At 39.1% G+C, this 10,749-nt stretch overlaps 1 long non-coding RNA gene across 1 annotated transcript in view; it reads left to right on the top strand.

The window, feature by feature from the left end:
• The first annotated feature begins 477 nt into the window (after window positions 1-477).
• LOC108303159 overlaps window positions 478-10,749 on the top strand; it is a 22,150-nt gene continuing 11,878 nt past the window's right edge. Inside the window, exon 1 of the long non-coding RNA XR_001824714.2 lies at window positions 478-523. This is a non-coding gene — a long non-coding RNA (uncharacterized LOC108303159). The remainder of the gene's footprint in view (window positions 524-10,749) is intronic.

Genomic DNA, 10,749 nt, shown 5'->3' with positions numbered 1-10,749 from the left:
AGACATCCTTGCTAGTAAGGGGGAAGGTCAGCAATATTTATATGTAGTTTCTTTTTTTTTAATTTATTTTATTGCATTTTAGGTTTTGGGGTACATGTGAAGAACATGCAAGATTGTTGCATAGGTACACACGTGGCAGTGTGATTTGCTGCCTTCCTCCCCATCACCTATATCTGGCATTTCTCCCCATGTTATCTCTCCCCAACTCTCCACCCCCCGCTGTCCCTCCCCTATTTCTCCCCCACAGACCCCAGTGTGTAGTGCTCCGCTCCCTGTGTTCATGTGTTCTCATTGTTCAACACCCACCTATGAGTGAGAACATGTGGTGTTTGATTTTCTGCTCTTGTGTCAGTTTGCTGACAATGATGGTTTCCAGGTTCATCCATGTCCCATGTTCATCCATGAGTTCGTGACAAAGGACACGAGCTCATCGTTTTTGATGGCTGCATAACATTCCATGGTGTATATGTGCCACATTTTCCCTGTCCAGTCTATCATCGATGGGCATTTGGGTTGGTTCCAGGTCTTTGCTATTGTAAACAGTGCTGCAATGAACATTTGTGTGCGCGTGTCCTTATAGTAGAACAATTCATAATCCTTTGGATATATACCCAGTAATGGGATTGCTGGGTCAAATGGAATTTCTATTTCTAGGTCCTTGAGGAATCGCCACACTGTCTTCCACAATGGTTGAACTAATTTACACTCCCGCCAACAGTGTAAAAGTGTTCCTGTTTCTCCACATCCTCTCCAGCATCTGTTGTCTCTAGATTTTTTAATGATCGCCATTCGAACTGGTGTGAGATGGTATCTCAATGTAGTTTTGATTTGCATTTCTCTGATGACCAGGGATGATGAGCATTTTTTCATATGTTTGTTGGCCTCATGTATGTCTTCTTTTGTAAAGTATCTGTTCATATCCTTTGCCCACTTTTGAATGGGCTTGTTTGTTTTTTTCTTGTAAATCTGTTTGAGTTCTTTGTAAATTCTGAATATCAGCCCTTTGTCAGATGGGTAAACTGCAAAAATTTTTTCCCATTCTGTTGGTTGCCAATTCACTCTAATGACTGTTTCTTGTGCCGTGCAGAAGCAGTGGAGTTTGATTAGGTCCCATTTGTCTATTTTGGCTTTTGTTGCCAATGCTTTTGGTGTTTTGGTCATGAAGTCCTTGCAGACCTAACACCATAAAAACCCTAGAAGAAAGTCTAGGCAAAACCATTCAGGACATAGGTGTAGGCATAGGTATATGTAGTTCTTAATGGTTGTATTCTAGTTCTGGTTAGTCTTGCCTTACTATAGATGGCTTCTTTATGAGCACAAGGATGGTAGAGTTTCAATGTAACACTTCAGGGGCAAATTAATGCCTACAGGATTTGCATATTTCTTACTGAAACAATTTTCAATCTTTTAGCAGTCCAGTTTCTAACAACTTATAAGTCATGTGACATCCTTACATTTATATGAATATAAATGTTTAGTGTCCTTCCTTCAGAGTTGGATAAACTGGACTTTAATTTCAAGCTCTGTCACTTTCTCACTGTTAACTTTAGGCAAATTATGTTTCATGTATAGACGAACCTCAGCTTTTTTTCATTGCAAAACCAAATACTTTGGGGTTTATTGTGAGAATTACATGTGTAAATGAGCATAGAGCATTTAAAACATGGTGCTTATGCAACATAGCTTATTTGCTATGCACATATAGGCATAAATACATATAGACATGCGTGTGTATCAAATAGGCATGGAAATAACTCTATATGCATGTAAAACTTAAGGCTTTTGCATAGTCCTTACACAAATTGTCACATTTCACTGGGTATCTTCAGAAACCTTTATAGCCACAGTGTCGCCGGAGATGATGTGCACTGCTGAAAACAAGGAGAATACATTCTTTTATGACCAGAAAATAAGAAAATAATTCCTATTGTCTGTGGGTGGACATGACAATATTTTGTAGGACAGGGACTTTTTCAGAGTTTGGTTTCAGCAAGCTGGTTTCGTAGATTCTTATATAGAAATGTCCAGTGATCAAATGAGCTGTCTACATAGAACTATAGAATGAGAACTGGAGGAGTAGTTAGTATCACCTTGCCAACCCCTTTATTTACACAGTGGCAGACAGAAACCCCGAGAACTAGAAAAATGACATTTGAGGTTTCACACACTAAAAGTGAGCACAGAATTATTTGCTGTTTCATGTTGATGATTCTGGAAAACTCAGGCTTGCATGATCTTAGCTCAAAATCATTTTGAACACAATGCCAACCATCCAGTTTGGGGACAAATGGAACAAGCTTCTCAAGATGAAGTATCTAAATATTCACTTGGAAGCTGGGAAATAGCAGTAAAATAATCACTTTGTTTCACATATTATATATGATGGTAGATTAATTAGTGTGAACTTTGTGTGGGTAGGAACAGTATGTAATTCAGCTCTGAACCTTAGTAGGAGGCATCTAATAAATTTATATTGTGAAGCATCTAAATACCATAGGTTTCCAATTAATATGCAGAGCAATTAGTACGTGCTGGATAAATGTTGAATTAAATTTGGAGGTTGTAGGCATACCAGACCCCTGAACACTATGATAATAATTTTTGTGTCATCCATGTTGTCAAATTCTCTAACATGAGAACAAAGAAGGGAAACAATGAATAGGGTAAGGAAGAAAAACTCATTCCTGTCTTATTCCTTTAAAGTACAAGTTAAATCCAAATGCAGAACATAGAAATAACATAAGCAAAGAAATCACATTTGGAACATAATTAAAGAAAAGTCCATTTGTAGTATGTTTGTGTTTAAGAGTTTTATTCTTGGCAAAACAAATTCTTGACTGAAAGATAAAAGACTTACTTTACAAATGGCTTCAAATGCAATGACTTTCTGCAGAGCAGTTACCGATAGCATTTTAATAGAATAATATAAATGAGTAGAAAATATATGAACCCGATTCTCCTGAATTCCAACATTATTGTAAATGAATGGAAAAGATACTTTTATGATTATTTTTAGATTTTTTTTTTTTAATCCAGAAAGTTTGTAGGTAGCTTGCTATATGAAGGATTAAAAATGTATCTCGGCCAGGTGTGGTGACTCACCCCTCTAATCCCAGCAGTTTGAAAGGCTGAGGTGGGAGGATTACTTGAGGCCAGGAACTCAAGACTGGCCTGGGAAACACAGTGAGACCCTGTCTCTAAAAGTAAAATAAAAAAAAGGAAGAAAAATGTAACTGAATTTACATATTCTTGGTCAAACATTTATTTATTGTTTCTACACACATTCACTGAGAGCCTAAAATGTGCCAGTTACAGCAAGCAATTGTTACTTAGAAACTGGATAACACTTCAAAGGGCTTTGAGCATCAGAAATTCAAATTTTAAAAACGTTCTCTTTTTGCATCTTTTTGTCCTTGGTACTTACCTGGATATAATTGCCTTTGATACGCCAAGGTGGAAGAGTGATAAATTAGCTCAAGTAGGCCACATCTTGCAATGATGTACTTTACCTTCCATCAGCTGTTAGGGTAACTCTGATATATTTGCTGCGTTTTCAGTTAGATACACTTTTTTTTTTCCGTATCTTGGTTGTAGTCTTAAGATCTTCATCCTAGATAGAATACATTTCATTCATTTCATACATTATATAGAATTACAGTAGATGTCTCTTAGGTTTTTTATTGGCTTTGTGTGATGCTTAGCTTGTCAAGTGGAATAGAAAACATAAACTCTAATAAGCCCTTGCAAAGATTTTAGTGCCAAACTAAACAATAGAAATTAAGGTTCCTATTACTTTGAGTCCTTCTAAGAATTTTAGGTACTTTTTATGTTTTCTAGGTGAGCTGAGAAATCTCAAGTGTTAGAAGATTTGAGATGTGGCTCGTTCAGAGAGAAAATTTTTAAAGTCTAGATTTATCATCCCAAAAGCTCCTAATATAAAAATACAGGCTTACGCTGTGATAGCAAAACTCTAAAATTATCAAGTTGACTTTTCCAAAAAAAATAGATGTGGGAATATTAATTGTCCTAAGAAGGTGAACAATCTTTTATAACATAAACAAGATAAGCTGTTAAGTACTCCTGATACATTGGTCTGCACCTTTATGAAGGAATACATAATCTTAAACAACGTTAGATTTTGGGGGGCTGGGGACATTAAACAAGAGGACATACATAAGCTCATTGTGGCTAAAATATGCTAAATGTTATATAAGCTTACGTAAGCTAAGTTTTCAGGTGAGATTTAGTAGATAGCTTGCATGGTGAGTAGAAGGTAAGACACCTGGATGGGGTGAGGCAGGGATAGGCCAGGAGCAAAGAATTTAAAAATTATTGGACTACAATTTAGAGTATTACATTTTACCTGGTAATGCATATATATATAGCTCGTACTTATCTGTATAGCTGAAACAGAAGTAATGATATTTATGCCATGTGGGATGCTGTCTGGTATTTTCAAGTCTGTTGTATAACATTAAATAAACATTATCTATTATAGGGATTTCACCAAAAGATCGTGGTCCTAAACTATAGATGGAAAGGCAGTGAACTTGAAGGAGGTAGTAGGGACAAGGCTGGACAAGTGTAGGGGGAAGGACAGTCATTCTAGGGCAAATAGGATTAGGCTTGTGAGGCAGTTTAAGGAGGTACTTATTTATCATCTTAGCATACCAATCCTTTACTTACATTATCTGCGAGTGAGTGCCTCCTTAAATTTTCCTCCTTTGCAACTCACTCTGTGCCCTAAGCTCAGCTCTGAAGACCAGAAGATCTTCCTTACGAAGGACACACACATTTCATTCTGGCGGAAGAATGACATCAGAACCAGGAAGGTAAATGAGTCCAGAAAGAAAAACAGAGCAAAGATTTTTAGGGCAAACAGCGGGTCGAAAAATCACCCAGTAAACCACAGTTTGCAGCAGAATATTCCAGGGGCAGATCCAAGTTAGAACAGTCCAAGCAAAGGGGAGAGCTACAAAAGCAAGAGGCTTAACCTAGAAAGGCTGGACTTTGCCAGTGCCAGTGATCTTCTGGCTGGATGAAACTCTTCTGTTCCAGGGGCGGTAGTTTGGTTAGAGATTACATTTTGTTGTATGTAGCCCAAAACTCTAATAACAGTGGCTTCAACAAATAGGAGCTTATTTTTGTCAAGTAGCATCTAGTCAAGGGGTGGACAGTCCAAGGCTGGTACCGCTGCTTTAGGGACCCCACCAAGAACTCAGGCTTCTTGTTCCATCATCCTTAGCGTGGACTTTCGTCATCATAGATGCAACTTGGGCATGCCACCCCTAGCCTCACGCATTCCAGTAGTAGAAAGGGGAATAATAAGGGGAGGAAGAAAAGGAGAAAGTCCAAGAAGGAGACAGAATATAATACTTGCCTAGAAACCCTCAGCTGAATTCATCTTGGGTCTTATTGGTCAGAATTATGTCATATGGACATTCCTAGCTGCAAATAAGAATGAGGGATGTTGTTTTTTAAACTAGGTACATTGCTGTCTCCCTCCCCTCAGTAATTACTGGAATTCTGGAATCAGAAAGGAAAAATGGATATGTAACTTGTATTGTTGGCCACATAAAAGAGGAACTAATTCCAGAATGATCAACCCAGGCATATCAGTTAATTAAAAGCACCTGCTAGTGTAGGAAACTGGTATTTGCATTCCCATTTTACACCCAAGAATGCTAAGGCTCAGAGGGTAAGCAAAGGGCAGGGCTCAGATAGAAAGTCCAGTCTGTTTGACACTAAAGCCAGATTTTTTTTTTTTTTTTTTTGACTCCATGATACTCTCTAAGGGTAAGTCAACACATACCAGTTCCTCTCTCCCAAGTTGTTATCTGCTGGCTCATTTGGCCAAATTTTCTTTTCAGAATAAGTGATAAAAAACGTCCATGAGTCAGCCAGGTACAGCGGCACATGCCTGTAATGCCAGCACTTTAGGAGGCTGAGGTGGGCGGATCACCTGAGGTCGGAAGTTCGAGACCAGCCTGACCAACATGGAGAAACCCTGTCTCTACTAAAAATACAAAATCAGTGGGGGCGTGGTGGCACATGCCTGTAATTCCAGCTAATTAGGAGGCTGAGGCAGGAGAATCGCTTGAATCTGGGAGGCAGAGGTTGTGATGAGCCGAGATTGTGCCATTGCACTTCAGCCTGGGCAACAAGAGCAAAACTCCATCTCAAACAAAAACAAAAACAAAAAAACCCCATGAGTTTATAGCTAACAAAGAGAAGGACATCATATTGGGAAAAATGAGACTCATCATATTAATTATCCCAAAACTTAGATTCCAGAGAAAAGGGAGGCAAGAAAGAATATCCCAGTGTTTCCACCTTTCTGGAGGCTTAAGGAACCAGTGTGTTGGCTTCAGAATATTTCAGGAAGTTCAGTGCCAATCCCTGGGCAGCAGTGTTTCTCACTTGTGATCCCTGGATCATGTAGATCAGAATCACCTGGTGTCTTCTAGAAAATGCAGATGTTAGGCAAACATTCCTGGCATGGAAAATCAGAACCTCTGGGGCTAGGGCCTGGGAATGTGAATTCTAAAAATATCCCCAGGTTAATTATGCACAATAGAGTTTGGGGTCCCTTAATATTAAGTATTAGTAGCATTCACTGAGCACCTACTTCAACATAGATATGTATTGTTTAATCCCAACACCTTTGCAAGATCCATGGTCTTATTTACTATTGTGTTCAGGCTCAAAGAGATTAAGTATCTTTTCAAACTCAGTTGGTTCATCAGTGGCACAGGGACTTCCTTTCTAAAGTGTATTTCAACCATCTTTCTTCCTAGGCACCAGACTCATGAGGATAGGGGAGCAGTCTACATTGTTTCCTTTAGTCCTTTTGGAGAACCCGCTTAAACAGAGTTTAAGGTCCATAAGAGGGTTTAAGTTTGTAGGTCCATAAGACGGTTGAGTGTGTAGTTAAGGAGAAAGACACATAGACAAATACTGTGGTGGTGTGAATTGAGGCGAGAGAATTACGGATGGAAACATCTCTCTTAAATGTCCGTTTCTAACTTTGGAGTTAGGGTTTCTCAACCTTGGCGTTATTGACATGTGGGGCTAATACATTATCGTGGTGGTGGTTGGGGCGGGGGTGGGAGGTGCTGTCTTGTGCGTTGTTTAACAGCACCTCTGGCCCCTCCTTACCAGATTCTAGTAGCCATCTTCCCCTTGCTCACTGGTTATGACAATCTGAAGTATTTCCAATTATTGCAAATGACTCCTGGGGGCAAAATGCTCTCTGGTGGTGAACCACTGGGTTGAAATATAAACTCTGGTAAAATCCCATTCTGGTGACTTCCCTGAGAGAGAATGCTACTTATGCCCAGAGATAGGAAACAAGGCAGTGTGAGAACAAGGGGAGACCTGCCAGTATACTTGGGTCTGCTGACTCCAGCCCTGAGGGTACATGGTAAAGTAGGCCCTCTTCCTTTATTTGGGAAGGTTAACAATAGGGAAGGGAGAAGAGCAGGAAAACAGCAGATAGGCTGGAAATCTCTCTTTGAATCTGGCTGAAACCAAGGAAGAGGGCAGCAGAAGACCCAGCAGAGAGCTGTCACTTGGCTTGGATATTGTCCTGTCTTTTCTGGGAGTAACTTTTTTTCGTTAACAGAACCATTTCATCTGAGTTGGGAAAGCAGTAAATAATTAAGCTAATCTGCTTGTGAATGTGGTTCAAAGAAGCCTCCAGAAATGTAATTCTAAAGCAGTGAAGCCAAGCACAAAAGCAAACCCTCATCATTATAATGCACTGAATGTGGGGCTGGGGAAGGACTGACTTTAATTATTCATCCCCAACATCTGGAGGGTCAGTTTGGCTTTTAGAATTTGATTATATTTAGGGTTAGGGTACATTTTGTTGTCAAATGTTTCTAAGTCCACAATAGGGACGGTAGCTACAAATGGGTCCATATTTCTTACATATTCTCTCTCCTCAAACCAAGTGTCCACATTTTTCCTTTTTTCCATTTTTTCATTTATCTTCTTTTACTTATTTTTTTTCCTTCAATTCTTCACCTCCCACTCTTTTTGTTTCTGTGATTTTCCACACTTGCTTTCACTGTTTCTCATAGGGGACTTTGTACTGACCTAGGATTTCCTAACCATTGGTCTGTGAAAGCCTAGGGAGTCCATAGAACATCCTCCCTGAGATTTGTGTAACCCTTGATATCATGTGCTGCATTTTGTGTGAATGGGTCTGCTTTTTTTCTCTCTAGTGAGTCCTTAGATTCCTTCGAATTCCCAGAGTCCTTGACCTGAAAGTGGCAAGAGCCACTAAGGAGCATTTGCTATCGACTTTCAGCATAGAAAGGAGAGGGCATGAGAATGGGAGTGCCTTCTGTTTGGCAGGTTCCTTGCCCTGTTCCCTCATTTAACCCACACAGCCTCTGTGTCATATAGGACGTGTTATTTTCATAGATAGCTGAGGCCATGAAGACTCGAAGACATTAGGTAATTGCCAAGAATATCCAACTTTCAAAATGGCTCTGTGCTCAGAATTTAGGTGCCTCTTTTGATACCCTGCTCAAAATCCTCTTGCCTGGTCTTAAGATTGAGCCATTGATAATCAAGCTGAAATAAAAAGGAGAGGGACTTATATCCCTGTGCTCTCCCCACCGGAGATGGTACAGAGAACTCAAGTGGGCTGTGACAAGCTTCCTAGAAAGAAAGATGATTAGAACAAGGATACTCTTGATTGCATTAATGCAATTTTTTAACGGCCTGTGCTATAGATACCATCCATGCCTTCTGACTGCTATGTTAATACAAAGTGCTGTGCCAACACAAAAGGCTGATTGCAACAGATGTGAGAGAATGAATTTATAATTCATATTCACTAATTTGTTGAAAAGTCAATTTTTAGTATTTTTTTTTTTTTGAGACGGAGTTTTGCTCTTGTTACCCAGGCTGGAGTGCAATGGCACGATCTCGGCTCACCGCAACCTCCGCCTCCTGGGTTCAGGCAATTCTCCTGCCTCAGCCTCCTCATTAGCTGGGATTACAGGCATGCGCCACCATGCCCAGCTAATTTTTTTTGTAGTTTTTAGTAGAGATGGGGTTTCACCATGCTGACCAGGATGGTCTTGATCTCTTGACCTCGTGATCCACCCGCCTCGGCCTCCCAAAGTGCTGGGATTACAGGCGTGAGCCACCGCACCTGGCAGCATTTTAAATTAATTACTTTAAAATAGTTATTTCCAACTAACCACGTAGTACACGTTAATGGCAGGTTTAAAAACACTGAAACTTAAAGTTTTGATTTCACAGAATGATCCAATTTATGTTGCCCACTCCTCTCTTACATAAACAAAAGGCTTATTAGAATGGGGCCACTTCTCTCAATTACTTTTGGAAAAGAAGATGACTCACCATTACTGTTTTTAGTTTTGAAAATTTTCTTTCAGTGTTTATCTGTTCCCCTTATTCACTTAATATTAGCGTTAAACATTTTCCCATGTTTCTGTCTTTTCCATGTTGCTATATTGTCATTAGACTTATTTTAATGGCTGCATAATATTCCATTATGCTGATTTGCAGTAACTTAAACACTACCTTATTGCCGGGTATTTCAGTAGTTTTGTATTTGTTCACAATTGAAATGGGTTGAAAGAAACTCCTTGTGCAAATAGGTTTTCTCTATTGAATCATTTTATTCCAGGATAATAAATTGGCAAATCTATTTTAAGTCATGATTGATTAACTTTTATCAGAGATTTAAAAGATGTGGTTTTTTTTAATAAGAATTAAAGCCTTAGAATTTTGTGTACACTTTGACCCACCAATTTCACTTCTAAAAATTCGTTGAAAAGTAATGAATATTGCATGTGTGTTGAGAATAATAATGACCCTCCTCACACTCATATTGACTCTGTTGTGTGAAGCAAATGGGACCCATTTAAAGATCGGGTAACAGGAGATCAATAAAATAAACAGTGGAGCAATGAAATAGAACCTTTACTCTGCTTAATGTTATTCTGTAGACAAATAATAATAATAATAGATAGTAACAGTAGAAGTACAGTAATATTTATTAAGCACCTAGTACATGTTAGATATTGTGGTGAAGTTTTCATGTCCCGTTCATTTTCATTTAACACTCACAACCTGAAAGGATTCTTCATTTTATAAATAGCAAATGTCTATTATGTGCTTGGTATTATACGAGGTGCTTGAGCTACAATGCTGAATACTGTAAAGTCCTATAGTTAAGCTCTTAAGGAGTTTGTGGACCGTAGGGGCTGATGGACATTAATTCCATCCCTGGAAGAGACAGAATGAGGGAGAGAAGGAAAGAATGTAGGAGTCTCTGTTCTCTTGCATCTGCATCACTCCTCCTTAGCCCCAAGTACTTCATCTACTTGCAGGAGAAAGTGAGCATTTCTTGCAGCTGCAAAAGTTTAGGGAGGGGCTCAGTAGGCCTCATATTAAGTGCCCAAGGCTGTACCCAGATGGCTACCTGGGTTCAAGGCTGGGCTGTAACACATAGTAGCAGGCAAGCTACCTCTTTGCCCAATTTCCTTGAGTAAAACATGGGATTAATAAGAGATCCTACTTTTAAAATTATGACAATTCATCATTTAAGGTATGAAATGTAGTGCTTCATAAAGTTTAGCTACTGTTACTAGCTGCATTAGTCATGATATGATTGGAATCTGAGGTTTTCCTTTTGCTGACTGGCACATAAAACTGTTGACTTTTACACCTTGTTGCCAATTTTTTTTTTTTTTTTTTTTTTTT

This window comes from Cebus imitator, unplaced genomic scaffold (genome assembly GCF_001604975.1).
Source record: "Cebus imitator isolate Cc_AM_T3 unplaced genomic scaffold, Cebus_imitator-1.0 Scaffold45, whole genome shotgun sequence".
NCBI lineage: Eukaryota > Metazoa > Chordata > Mammalia > Primates > Cebidae > Cebus > Cebus imitator.
Note: the sequence above shows the minus strand (reverse complement) of the source record. Positions and strands in the feature narration are given on the sequence as shown.